At 39.4% G+C, this 15,535-nt stretch overlaps 1 protein-coding gene across 1 annotated transcript in view; it reads right to left on the minus strand.

Annotated features, from left to right (window-relative positions):
• FBXO9 (F-box protein 9) overlaps nucleotides 1–15,535 on the minus strand; it is a 40,507-nt gene that overhangs the window by 21,014 nt on the left and 3,958 nt on the right. The window lies entirely within an intron of this gene.

Genomic DNA, 15,535 nt, shown 5'->3' on the forward strand with positions numbered 1-15,535 from the left:
CTCTGCCCACTCCGGCCTCCTCCCTCTCCCCCTTCCACAGGTGTAGATCCCAAAAGAACTCCCTAGTACACTTTCCTCATCATAGTTTCTACTTTAAAGTCTGTTCTCTGGGATCCCAACTTGAAATACTCCTTCTCCCAAAGAAGGCCATTATCAATACGACTGTGTATATTATTCCTAGTTTTTTTTTTTTTTTTGAAAAGGCATATATAAAATATGTAAGTTTTTAAAATAACTTTTCTTGCCATTCTGAACAGTTCTGGTTCCCACCCACCTGCATCTAACACAAAACAGACACATCTGCCCTACAGAATCTTTAGTAAACACTGAATGTCTGCTAGATGATATATTCCAAATAAGTATTACAAAGCTTATAAATTCAGTAAGATACACTACTGTAACTACAATGAATATTTTTCTACTTTAATGCACAAGGATTTGCCCCATCCTATTAAATGACTGCAGTGTATTTCAGTGTATGAATGTACCACTACTTAATACAAATGACGAATATTTAGGTTGTGGTCTATTTTTTCATATAATGCTATAATAAACATTCTTGTACATTTATATTTACTCAGTTTCCCCATCATTTTCTTAATATTAATTTTCTAGAAACAGAATTGCTTGATCAGAGGCGCCTGGTTGGCTCAGTCAGTTAAGTGTCTGACTCTTGATTTCTGCTCAGGTCATGATCTCAGGGTTGTGTGAGATCCAGCCCCACATGGGGCTCCTCCATACTCAGTGGGCAGTCTGCTTGAGATTCTCTCTCTCCCTCTCTGCCCCTCCCCACAACTCACACATGCAAGTACCCTTATTCAAAATAAATAAATCTTTAAAAAAGAACTGCTTGATCAAAGGAAATGTATGTTTTTCATCCTGTTCCATGTTGCTAGTCTGCCCTCCAAAAAAGCTGTAGCAATTTACACTTCATATGCACTGCTTGAATGTCCTCAAAAACTGGACAACAAAGGGCACTGTTCACCAATCTGATTAAGAAAAATCTCAGTGTAGATTTAATCTGTATTTTATAAATCATGAGACTATCTCTTCAAATATTTAATAGCCATTTATATTATTTTTTTCCATTAGTTGTCCATTCATATCTTTCTATCTTGTGTCATTTATATTAATTTATAAGGATATTCCATATACTAAGGGTGGGTTTCAATCCTCTGCCAGCACATGGTAAACAGTTCTCCTAGCTAATCATTCCTCTTGATTTATGATGTCTCTTCTATATATAGATTTTAACTTTTGGGTGATCAAAGCTGTCAATCTTTTTAAGGTGATGGGTTTTAAGTTATGTCGTATTTGGAACATTTTAAACTCATATATCGAACCTCATAATGGCAATTATTATCTTCAGTGTGAGCACTTTCAAAATTTCCAGAATAAGAAAATAATTTGTGCATCACTACACATCTGTTCAATGGAAAATATAACAAAATACTGAATTAAGACCTTTGCAAAGGTGTTAACATTTGAACACGTTTTTTCTCCTTTTGGGCTTCTGCTAATAAATTCAGAGGCACTGACCTTTTAGAAACCAAGTGAATCTCAGGGGTCCATAAATTACCAACAAGAGTTCCACGAAAATCGTGTATCTGTAGGAAAGCACCCATAAGGAACCTGTGATACTTCGGTATCATCCAAAGCACCCAGAAGCACCAGTGAGGGATAGACTGGATCTGCTGCTTGTGGAAGCTGGTGAAAGGGGGAATCCCAAGCTCACCTTCTCCGCCAGACATACCAAGACAACATCTACCACAACTCATTCCGTAAATGACCTGAAGACGCAGAACAGATCTTCCACAGCTAGTTACATAGAGAAGACCACCTCGCAAAGGGTAAGAGGGGCAGAAATACAGCTGGGAACCAAATCCCCAAGAAGACTAACAACTAACAGGAGGGACATCACAAGCATAGAGGAGTGAGGGGATCAAACCCCACACCAGCCCTGGGAAGAGGAGTCCCCATTACATCTGGCTTTGAAAATCAGTGAGGCTTAATTCCAGGAGAGCCAGAGAGCTATTAGAAAAGGAGTCTCCATCCTTAAAGGGCCAGCACACTAAAAACTCTACCAGGAAAGAGCACAGAAATAGCACTTAGCAAATGCTGGGATATATGTAAAGGGAATTTATTAATTAATTCTAGGACATGTGCCAAAGGGGTGGGTATTTGCAGGAGAGTTCGCCAGGAACAAAAGTGCTGGTAGGTGCCATTTTTCTTCCCTCCCCTAGCCTGGATAGTTGGATGCAATAGGAGCTAATTCTAACACTATCCATCTCCCTTGCTAGCACATTGTGCCCAGCTGCTGCATTTACCTGTAGACTTCTCACCCTAGTAGGCACCCATCCAAAACAGCTCTATGCCTGCTACAGCCTGCAAGACAGCCCTGGCCAGGACCAGCAAACCTCCTAGGGACGCCTATCATGGGAAGGGAGATAACCCCACACAATAACATGTTAATCCCTGCAGCCAGCTTCTTTGCTGGCAGTGCAGGAAGCAAGCCCTGCCCTTTGGTGTGCCTGCAGCTGTCAGCAGCAGTTAACTGCAGACAGCCATTGTGAAGACTGACTCCAACAACTACAAAGCCCACAGGAGCCGGGCATCTAACAGCACCAGGAGCAAAACCTGCCCAGGGCACCTGCAGGAAGAAGTAGATCACTGAAACCAGTGGACTGAGGGCAGTCCAACCCACCAGCATGCCTGTATCAATCACAGCCCATCCACAAGAGGGGGGAAAACAGCCTACACTGCTCATGGCGTGACTATTCTGGTGACCAGGGGACTGAGCTACAGGGTACCTCAGGACTTCTTTCACACAAGGCTACTACTTTCAGGACCAAGACATGTAACTGACCTATCTAATAAAAGGAAACAGAGAGTCAGACAAAATGAGGAGACAGAGGAAAATGTCCCAAATGAAAGAACAAGACAAAAATCGCCCCCGGGGAAAACAAACAAACAAATAAACAAACTAAATGAAAACAAGATAAGCAATGTGCCTAATAAAGAGTTCAAAGTATTGGTCATAAAGATACTCAACAAACTTAAAAATGGGTGAAATCAGTGGAAACTCAACCAAGAGATAGAAAATATAAAAAAGAACCAATCAGAGCCAAAGAACTCTAACTTAAATGCATAATACACTAGAGAGAATCAATAGCAGATCAGAGGACATAGAAGAATGGTTCAGTGAGGTGGAAGACAGGGTAATATAAAGCAACCAAGCTCAATAGCAAAATGGAAAAAGAATAATAAAAAAGAATGGGTTAAGGGACCTCAGCAACATCACTGAGTGTAGTAATATTTGTATTATAGGGGTTCCAGAAGGCGGGGACAACAACTCATTTCAAGAATACCTGAAAACTTCCCTAATCTGGAGAGGGAAACAGATACCCATCAAGGTCCAGGAAGCACAGAGAGCCCCAACAAGATGAACCCAAGGAAGTCCACACCAAGGCCCATAATTAAAATGGCAAAAAGTACAAAGAGAGAATCTTAAAAGCAGCAAAGAAAACAGTTCCAGATGAGGGAAACCCCATCAGGCTATCAGCTGATTTTTCAGCAGACTTCGCAGGCCAGAAGAGGGTGGCATGCTATGATCAAAGTGCTGAAAGGAATAAAACCTACAACCAATACTCTACTCAGCAAGACTATACTCAGAACAGGGGAGAGAGAGTTTTCCAGATAGAAAAAAGTTAAAGAAATTCATCACCACTAAACCAGCCTTATAAGAAATGTTAAAATTAATCCTTTAAGTGGAAAGAAAAGGTCAGGTCTAGAAGAAGATATTAACAGAAAAAAAATTCACTGGTAAAAGCAAACATACAGTAAAGGTAGTAGGTTAACACTTGTGAAGCCAGCATGAAAGCTGAATAAGTAATGTAATAAAATCAACTATATCTATAAAAATTAGGCAAGAGATACACAAACTAAAAAGATGTAAAATAAGACATCATATACAAAGAACAGGGAATGGGTAATGTAAAGTTAGTGCTTTAGAATGCATTTGAACTTAAGTGACCACCAAATGAACACAGAATGGTATATGCAGGATGTGATAAATGAACCCATGGTAACCACACATGAAAAAAATAATGGAGACACAAAAAATAAAGAGGAAGGAATCCAAACATAACACTAAAGAAAGCTATCAGTCACAAGGGAAGACAGCAAGAGAAGAAAAAAGGAACAGAGAAAAGCTACAAAACCCAAAAAACAATGAACAAAATGGCAGTAAGAGTATACTTATCAACAAGTACTTTAAATGTAAATGGACTAAATGCTCCAATGAAAAGACAGGGTGTTGAATGGATAAAAAGACAAGACCCACCTATATGCTGCCCAGAAGAGACTCACTTCAGAGTGTGAAAGATGGTGGCAGATTAGAAGGACACTAGGATTGCTTATCTCTCAAATACACAACTAGGTAACTATCAAATCAACCTACATACTTCAGAAACTGACCTGAAGACTGGCAGAACAAACTCCACAACTAAAGGTAGAGAAGAGGCAACATCAAAGATGATAGGAAGTGTGGAGACACAGCTTGGGAGAGAAAGAGATCATGGACACTGCAGTGGGGAGGGAGTCGCAGTTGCAGAGAAGGGCTAGAGACAGACTAGCACACAGGGGAGAGCACACTGTGGACACTTGCTACCTAACTTGCTTATACCAAACCCCACCACCCCATGATCCACAGGTACCACCCCTCCCATTCACAACTGCCTCAGTCCCATTGTGGCAGGCCCCCTCTCCCCTAGTAGTGTAGCCCAAACCCCTGCTCACACCATGTTTCGTGACCCAGGAGTTTTCTAGGGCCTCAGTTCCGGTGGCGGTGGTGACAGTTGTCATTTCATAAGCAGACCAGAGCACACCTGGTTAAAATGCAACACATTCAGGCCAGGGACCAAACACTGCCCATAACAGCCAAAGGAGCCTCTGCAGACTGGACTGAAGGATAAAGCAGCCAGGACACAACAGCAGAGTGCACAGAGCACACACTGGAGACGCTCCCTAAAGCACCAGGCCCTGGGGAACAGGAGATACTAGACTGCAGGGCACTACAGGACCTCTTCTTCATAAGGCCATCACCCTCAAGAATAGGAGACATAGCTGACTTTCCTAACACACAGAGGCAGGCACAGAGACTTAGACAAAATGAGAAGACAGAAGGATTTGTCCCAAATGAAAGAACAGGACAAGGCCATGGTTAGAGATTTAGGTGAAACAGATATGAGTAACTTGCCTGACAGAGAATTAGTAATGATCATAGAGATATAGAGAATATAAATAAATATAAATATTTAAAATTAAAAATAAATAAATATAAATATATAAATAGAGAATAAAGTAACGATCATAAGGATACTCACTGGACTCGAGAAGAGTAAAAGACATCAGTGAAGTCATCAACACAGAGATAAAGAATAACATAGAGATAAAGGATTTGATAAACGAAATGAGAAACACATTTGATGGAACCAACAGCAGCTGAAAGAAACAGAACGAATCAATGACCTAGAAGACAGAGTAATGGAAAGTAATAAAGGTGAACAGAAGAGAAAAAAGAGTTATGCAAAATGAGAAAGAATACACATTCTTTTCAGGTGAACATGGATCATTCTCCAGAACAGATCACATATTAGCCTAGAAAACAAACCTCAGGGGGCGCCTGGGTGGCTCAGTGGGTTAAAGCCTCTGCCTTCGGCTCAGGTCATGATCCCAGGGTCCTGGGATTGAGCCCCACATCGGGCTCTCTGCTCAGCGGGGAGCCTGCTTTCTCCTCTCTGCCTGCCTCTCTGCCTACTTGTGATCTCTGTCTGTCAAATAAACAAATAAAATCTTTAAAAAAAAAAAAGAAAAGAAAACAAACCTCAACAAATGCCAAGAAGAGTGCAGTGATACCATGCATCTCTTCTGACCATAACATGATGTCACTAGAAGTCAAACACAAGAAAAGATTTGGAAAGACCACAAATACATGGAGATTAAATAACATGATACTAAACAATGAATGAGTCAACTAGGAAATAAAAGAAGAAATTTTAAAAGTACATGGAAACAAATGAAAATGAAAACACAACTGTCCAAACCTTTGGGATGCAGCAGAATTGGTTCAAAAAAGTAAGTTTATAGCAATGTAGTCACCTCAAGAAGCAAGACAAATCTCAAATAAACAACCTAACCTTACACCTAAAGGAGCTAGAAAAAGAACAAACAAAACCTAAAACCAAAAAGAAGGAAATAGTAAAGATTAGAGCAGAAATAAATGATAAAGAAACTAAAAAAAAGGGGCGCCTGGGTGGCTCAGTGGGTTAAAGCCTCTGTCTTCAGCTCAGGTCATGATCCCAGAGTCCTGGGATCGAGCCCCGCATAGGGTTCTCTGCTCAGCAGGGAGCCTGCTTCCTCCCCTCTCTCTCTGCCTGTTTCTCTGCCTACTTGTGATCTCTGTCTGTCAAATAAATAAATAAATTCTTTAAAAAACAAAAAGAAACTAAAAAAAAAAAAAAAATAGAACATATCAATGAAACCAGGAGCAGAGTCTCTGGCAAAAAAACAATCCATAAAATTGATAACTCTCTAGCCAGACTTATCAAGAAAAGGAGAAAGGATCAAATAAAACCACAAAGGAGAGAGGAGAAATAACAACCAATACCACATAAATACAAACAATTATGGGAATTATTATGAAAAACTATATGCCAACAGACATCTAGAAGAAATGCATAAATTCCTAGAAATACATAAACTACTAAATCTCACAAAGGAAGAAAAAGAAAATTGAACAGACTGATAATTAGCAAAGAAACTGTATCAGTTAAAAAAAAAAAAAAAAAAAGAAAAAGAAAGCCTCCTAACAAACAAAGTCCAGGACCAGATGGCTTCACAGGGAATTCTACCAAACATTTAGTTAGCAATAATTGTGCCTAAGATAAACTTCATTGGCTTTGATACTGCTGCTGCACAAAGCTCTACCAAACATTTAAAGAAGAATTAATACCTATTCTTTTTAAACTATTCCAAAAAGTAAAAGAGGAAGGAAAACTTCCAAATTCATATGAAGAGGCCAGCATTACCCTGATAACAAAACCAGATAAAAGCACCACTAAAAAAGAGAACCACAGGTCAATATCCCTGATGAACATAGATGCAAAAATCCTCAACAGAAACCAACAAACTGAATCTAACAATACAGTAAAAAAAAAATCATTCACCACAATCAAGTACGAGTTATTCCTGGGTTGCAAGGTGGCTCAATACTTGCAAATCAATCAATGTGATACATCGCATCAATAATAGGAAGGATAAGAACCATATAATTGTTTCAACAGATGCAGAAAAAGCATTTGACAATGTACAGCATCCATTCGTGATTAAAACCCTCAACAAAGTAAGCTTAGAGATAACATACGTCAACATAATTAAGGCCATATATGAAAACCCCAAAGCTATATGGTCAATTAATCTTTGACAAAGCAGGAAAGAGTATCCAATGCGGAAAAAATAGTCTCTTCACAAATGGTGTTGGGAAAACTGGATAGTGACATGCAAACGAAGGAAAGTGCATCATTTTCTTATACCCTACACAAACATAAATTCAAAATGGATTAAAGACCTACATGTGAGCTCTGAAACCTTAAAAACCCTAGAGAAGAGCAAAGACAGTAATTCCTCTGACACTGGCCATACCAACTTTCTTCTAGATAAGTCTCCTAAGGTAAGGAAAACAAAAGCAAAAATAAACTATTGGGGGACTACATCAAAATAAAAAGCTCTGGGGCACCTGGGTGGCAGAGTCAGTTAAGCATCCAACTCTTGGTTTCAGCTCAGGTTGTGATTTCAGGGTCGTGAGATCAAGTCCTGCATTGGGCTCCACACTAAGTATGGTGGCTGCTTAAATTTCTCTTCCCTTCCCCCTTCCTTGCCCCTCCCCCATGCACTCTCTCTAAAATCAATCTTAATAAAATAAAATTAAAAGCTTCTCCACAGCAAAAGAAACAATCAACTAAACTAAAAGGCAACCTAAGTAATGGGAAAAGATATTTACAAATGACATATCCACAATTAAGAACCAGTTAGTATCCGAAAAAGATAAAGAACTTAGAAAACTCAACACCCCCAAAAAACCAAATAATACAATTTCAAAATGAGCAGAAGACAGACATTATTCCAAAGAAAAAATCCAGATGGCCAAAAAAGACATGAAAAGATACTCAACTCACTCATCATCAGGGAAATGCAAATAGAAACTACAATAAGGTATCACTTCACACCATCAGAATGGCTAAAATCAACAACATAAGAAACAACAGATGCTGGTGAGGATATGGAGGAAAAAGAACCCTCATGCACTGTTGGTAGAAATGTAATCTGGTGCAGCCACTGTAGAAAACAGTTTGGAAACTCCTCAAAAAATTAAAAATAGAACTATTCTTCAATTCAGCAAGTGCACTACTGGGTACTTACCCAAAAAATACAAAAACACTAATTCAAAGGGATACATGCACCCCTATGGTTACAGCAGCAATAATGTACAGTAGCCAAGATACAGAAGCAGCCCAAGTATATCCATCAATCGATGAATAGATAAAGATGTGGTATAAACAGACACTGGAGTATTATTCAGCCATTAAAAAGAATGAAATCTTGGGGCACCTGTGTGGCTCAAGGGGTTGGGCCTCTGCCTTCGGCTCAGGTCATGATCTCAGGGTCCTGGGATCAAGTTCCCGCATTGGGCTCTCTGCTCAGGGGGGAGCCTATTTCCCCCCACCTCTCTCTGCCTGCTTGTGATCTCTGTCAAACAAATAAATAAAATCTTTAAAAAAAAAAAAAATGAAATCTTGCCATTTGTAAAGACATGGATGGAGCTACAGAGTCTAATGCTAAGTGAGATAAGAAAATGACAAATGCAGGGCGCATGGGTGGCCCAGTGGGTTAAGCCGCTGCCTTCAGCTCAGGTCATGATCTCAGAGTCCTGGGATCGAGCCCCACGTCGGGCTCTCTGCTCAGCAGGGAGCCTGCTTCCTCCTCTCTCTCTGCCTGCCTCTCTGCCTGCTTGTGATCTGTCAAATAAATAAATAAAATCTTAAAAAAAAAAAGAAAATGACAAATGCCATATGATTTCACTCATAAGTGAAATTTAAGAAACAAAACAAATGAGGGGGAAAAAAAGAGAGGGAGACAAACCCTTAACTATAGAGAATTCTTTTTTTTTTTTTTTTAAAGATTTTATTTATTTATTTGACAGAGAGAAATCACAAGTAGGCAGAGAGGCAGGCAGAGAGAGAGGAGGAAGCAGGCTCCCTGCTGAGCAGAAAGCCCGATGCGGGGCTCGAACCCAGGACCTGGGATCATGACCTGAGCCGAAGGCAGCGGCTTAACCCACTGAGCCACCCAGGCGCCCCAACTATAGAGAATTCTTAACTATAAAGAACTGATTACCAGAAGGGAGGTGGGTAGAGGAATGGGTTAAACAGGTGATGGAGATTAAGGAGTATACTTGTCATGATGAGCACCAAGTGATATATGGAATCGTTGAATCATTGTATAGTATACCCGAAACTAATATAACACTGTACGTTGTTTTTTTTTTAAAGATTTTATTTATTTATTTGAGAGAGAGACAGAATGAGAGAGAGCATGAGAGGAAAGAGGTCAGTGGGAGAAGCAGACTCCCTGCTGAGCAGGCAGCCCAATGTGGGACTTGATCCCAGGACTCCAGGATCATGACCTGAGCCAAAGGCAGTAGCTTAACCAACTGAGCCACCCAGGCGCCCATAACACTGTATGTTAACTAACTGAAATTAAAATAAAAACTTAAAAAAATCAGACTGTAACCTCCCCCCAAAAAAGCCTATTTGTTTTTCAAAATCTATTTTATATAATAGGATTAAACTGTTACCAAAAGAAAAAATAATTTATTCAGCTATGAAGATGACAACAAAACATAGTAGCCAAGGCTAAGAGCTTTACCAAGTTTCAACTTCCACGTACCAATATTTAATTCACAGTGTATCTTCTCTTTTTTACAAAAATAATTTGTAAGAATAAAAAGTGTGTGACAGAAGTATTTAGAGATAAGCCAATGAAGTGTATCTTTTTTTTTTTTTTTAAGATTTATTTATTTATTTATTTGACAGACGAGATCACAAGTAGGCAGAGAGGCAGGCAGAGAGAGAGGAGGAAGCAGGCTCACTGGATGTGGGGCTTGATCCCAGTATTCTGGGATCATGACCTGAGCCGAAGGCAGAGGCTTTAACCCACTGAGCCACCCAGGCGCCCTGAAATGTATCTTTTATTTATTTATTGTCTGTTTTAGTCAGCAAAAAAAAAAAAAAACCTTTTATCTTAAGACACATACAAACTAAAAGTGAAGGAGAGAAAAATACATACAATGCAAATGGAAGGGGGGGAAAAAAAGCAATACCCGTATCAGACAAAACAAACTTTAAAATGAAGACTGTAGCAAGCGGCAAAGAAAAGTACTACATAGGGCACCTGGGTGACTCAGTGGGTTAAAGCCTCTGCCTTCAGCTCAGGTCATGATCCCAGGGTCCAGGGATCGAGCTCCGAATCGGGCTCTCTGCTCAGCAGGGAGCCTGCTTCCCTCTCTCTCTCTGCCTGCCTCTCTGCCTATTTGTGATCTCTGTTTGTCAAATAAATAAATAAAATCTTTAAAAAAAAAGAAAAGTACTATATAATTGTGTGAAACGGATAAAAGGATCAATCCAAAAAAAGATATAATAATTACAAATACCTATGCATCCAATATAGGAGAACTTAAATATATAAAGCAAATATTAACATAGAAAAAATGGACAGTAACACAATAATAATAGGGGACATGAACACCTTATTTACATCAATGGACAGATCATCCAGACAGAAAAACAATAAGGAAACAAAAGTCAATCAACAACAACAACAACAAAAAATCAATCAACACAGGAGACCAGCAGGACTTAACCAATATATACAGAACATTTCAACCAAAATCAAGAGAATACACATATTTTTCATGTGTAAATGAAATGCCCTCCAAGACCGATCACATGCTAGGCCACAAAATAAGTCTCAATAAATTTGAAAAGTTTGAGATAGTTACCAGAGGGGAGGTGGATGAGAGGATGGGTGAAACAGGTAATGGGAGTTAAGGAGTGTACTTGCTCTAGTGAGCACTGGATGATGTGTGGAATTGTTGAATCACTATATCGTACACCTGAAACTAATATAATACTGTACATTAACTATGTTGGAATTAAAATAAAAAATAAAAAAATAAAATGTTTGAAATTATTATCAAGCATTTTCTCTGACCACAACACTATGAAACTAAAAAGCAGTTACAAGGAAAAAAAAGGGAAAACAATAACCACGTAAGAGACTAAATAACACATTACTAAACAACCAACAAATCAACAAAGAAATCAAGGAGGAAATAAAAAAAATACATGGCAGACAAATGAAAATGGAAATACAATGGTCTAAAATCTTTGGGATGCAGTTGAAAGTAGTTCTAAAAGGGAAATTCATAGTGATACAAGTTTCTACTCAAGAAATATGACAAACCCACAGCTAATACCATACTCAGTGGTGAAAAATCCAAAGTTTTTCCCCTAAGATCAGGAACAGGACAAGGATGCCCACTCACCACTTTCATTCAACATAGTACTGGAAGTGCCAGTGGCAGCAATCAAACAAGAAATAAAAGGTATCCATGGGGTGCATGGTGGCTCAGTTGGTTAAGTCGGTCGAAGTCTTGAATTTGGCTCAGGTCATGATCTCAGCGCCATGGGATCAAACCCCTGTGGCAGGCTCCATGCTGGGCACGGAGTCTGCTTGGGATTGCCTCCCTCTTCCCTGTACCCCCCAACACGTGTGCATTCTCTATCTCTAAGAAGAAAAAAAAAAGAAATAACTAAAAAATTATCCATATTGCTAAGGAAGAAGTAAACTGTCACTATTTCCAGATATATATAGGAAACCCTAAAGGCTCCACCAAGAAACTATTTGAGTAATAAATGAATTTAATAAAGTTGCAGGATACAAAATGAATATATAGAAATCTGCTACATTTCTGTAACACTAAGAACAAAGTAGCAAAGAGAAATTAAGAAGACAATCCCATCTGCAACTGCACCTGAAAGAAATTATGTAGGAATAAACTTAACCAAAAAGGTGAAGGAGCTATACTTTAAAACTGTAAGATGCTGATGAAAGAAATGGAAGACAATATAAATAAATGGAAAGACATCCCATGCTTGTGGATTAGAAGAATTAATACTGTTACAATGTCCATACTACCCAAATCAAATCTATAGATTCAATGCAATCCCTGCTAAAATATCAATAGTATTTTTTGCAGAACTAGAACAAATAACCCTAAGATTCATATGGAACCACACAGACCCTGAAGAGCAATCTTGAGAAAGAACAAAGTTTGAAGAGCTATCATAATTCTCTGGATTTTCAGATCTACTACAAAGCTACGGTAATCACAACAGTATGAGACTGGGACAAAAACAGATATAAAGATCAACAGAACAGAAGAGAGTCCAAAAATAAGCCCACACTTAAGTCGTCAGTCTACAACAAAGGAGGCAAGAATATGCCAGGGAGGCAAGACAGTCTCTGCAATAAATGGTGCTGGGAAAGCTGGACAGCTACATGCAAAGGAATGAAACGGGACCACTTTCTCATATCACACACAAACATAAACTCAAAGACCTAAATGTGAGACCTGAAACCACAGAACTCCTAGAAGAAAACACAGGCAGTAATCTCTTGGACATTGGCCTTACTAACATCTTTATGGGCATGTCTCCTTAGGTAAGAGAAACAAAAACAAAAATAAACTAATGGGACTACATCAAAATAAAAAGCTTCTCCATAGCAAAGGAAACAATCAACAGAAAAAAAGGCAACTACTAATGGGAGAAGAGATTTGCAAATAATCCAAAATATATGGAGAATTTATACAACTCAATACTAACAAAACAAATAATCCCATTAAAAATGGATAGGGGGTGCCTAGGTGGCTCAGTGGGTTAAGCTTCTGCCTTTGGCCCAGGTCTTGATCTCAGGGTCCTGGGATCAAGCCCCACATGGGGCTCTCTGCTCAGTGGGGAGCCTGCTTCTCTTCCTCTCTCTCTCTGCCTGCCTCTCTGCCTACTTGTGATCTCTCTGTCAAAAAACAAACCTTAAAAAAAAAAAATGGGTGGAGGACTTGAATAGACATTTTTCTAAAAAAAGACAGTGGCCAACTGGTACATGAAAAGATGTTCAACATCTGGGCACCCGGGTGGCTCAGTGGGTTAAAGCCTCTGCCTTCAGAGGCTCAGGTCATAATCCCAGGGTTCTGGGATCGAGCCCTGCATCAGGCTCTCTGCTCAGCGGGGAGCCTGCTTCCTCCTCTCTCTCTGCCTGCTGTTCTGCCTACTTGTGATCTTTGTCAAATAAATAAAATCCTTAAAAAAAAAAAAAGATGTTCAACATCACTAATTATCGTGGAAATGCAAGTCAAAACCATGAGTTATCACCTCACACCTGTCAGAATGGCTAGAATCGAAAAGATAAGAAGTAACAAGTGTTGGTTAGGATGTAGAGAAAAAGGGCACCCTTGTGAATTGTTCCAACCACTGTGGAAAACAGCATGGAAGTTTCTCGAAAAAATAAAAATTGAAATAGCATACAATCCAGTAATTCCACTACTGGGTATTTATCTAAAGGAAACTAAAACAGTAATTTGAAAACAATACTTGTACCTCAAAAAAAAAAAAAAAAGTTATATGTACATTTATTTTTGTAGCACTGTTTAAAGTAGCCAAGATATGGAAGCAACCTAAAGTATCCATCAATAGATAAATGGATAAAAATGTTGTATGTATGTGTCAATGTGTATGTGTGTACACACACACAATAAATTATTACTCATCGACAAAAAGGGAATAAGATCTTGCTATTTTTGACAATATGGATGGATGTAGATGATATGCTAAGCCAAGTAAGAAAAAGGCAAATACTATATGATTTCACTTATATGTAGAATCTAAAAAAAAAACTAAATGAACAGACAAGAAAACAGAAACAGATTCATAAATACAGAGAGGAAACAATGGCTGGCAGAGGGGACAATGGGGCAAAGGGCAAAAAGGTGAAGGGGAAAAGATACAGATGTAGTGAAAAGAAGGGCCATCTGTACCCCAATGTTTATAGCAGCAATGGCCACGGTCACCAAACTGTGGAAAGAACCAAGATGCCCTTCAACGGACGAATGGATAAGGAAGATGTGGTCCATATACACTATGGAGTATTATGCCTCCATCAGAAAGGATGAATACCCAACTTTTGTAGCAACATGGACGGGACTGGAAGAGATTATGCTGAGTGAAATGAGTCAAGCAGAGAGAGTTAATTATCATATGGTTTCACTTATTTGTGGAGCATAACAAATAACATGGAGGACAAGGGGGAGATGGAGAGGAGAAGGGAGTTGAGGGAAATTGGAAGGGGAGGTGAACCATGAGAGACTATGGACTCTGAAAAACCACCTGAGGGTTTTGAAGGGGTGGGGGTGGGAGGTTGGGGGAACAAGGTGGTGGGTATTAGAGAGGGCACGGATTGCATGGAGCACTGGGTGTAGTGCAAAAACAATGAATACTGTTATGCTGAAAAGAAATTTAAAAATTAAATTAAATTTAAAAAAAAAAGGTAAAGAGGATTAAGAAGTACAAACTTCCAGTTATAAAATAAATAAGTCACATGGGGCACCTGGGTGGCTCAATGGTTTAAGCCTCTGCCTTCGGCTCAGGTCATGATCTCAGGGTCCTGGGATCGAGCCCCGCATTGGGCTCTCTGCTCAGTGGGAAGCCTGCTTCCCCCTCTCTCTCTGCCTTCCTCTCTACTTGTGATCTCTCTGTGTCAAATAAATAAATAAAATCTTTAAAAATAAATTTAAAAAATTATAAATAAATAAGTCACAGATGAAAAGCACAGCACAGGGAATACAGCCACTGATACTATAATGACATGTAGACAAATGGTTTTTTGTTTTTTGTTTTTTTTTAAAGATTTTATTTATTTGACAGAGAGATCACAAGCAGGCAGAGAGGCAGGCAGAGAGAGAGGAGGAAGCAGGCTCCCTGCTGAGCAGAGAGCCCGACGTGGGGCTCGATCCCAGGACTCTGAGATCATGACCTGAGCAGAAGGCAGCGGCTTAACCCACTGAGCCACCCAGGCGCCCCTAGACAAATGGTTTTAAAAAAAAAGAAAGTCTGGGCGCCTGGGTGGCTCAGTCATTAAGTGTCTGCCTTCGGCTCAGTTATGATCCTAGGGTCCTGGGATTGAGTCCCACACTGGACTCCCCGCTGTTTCTCCTCTCCCTCTGCCTGCTGTTCACCCTACTTGTAATCTCTTTCTCTCTGTCAAATAAATACATAAATCTTAAAAAAAAAAAAAATCTGTAACACAGCTTTAATTTACATATTCTATAAACCAATATGAAAATACAGTTAAGAGGCACTTG

The sequence above is a fragment of the Lutra lutra genome, chromosome 6 (genome assembly GCF_902655055.1).
Source record: "Lutra lutra chromosome 6, mLutLut1.2, whole genome shotgun sequence".
Taxonomy (NCBI): Eukaryota; Metazoa; Chordata; class Mammalia; order Carnivora; family Mustelidae; genus Lutra; species Lutra lutra.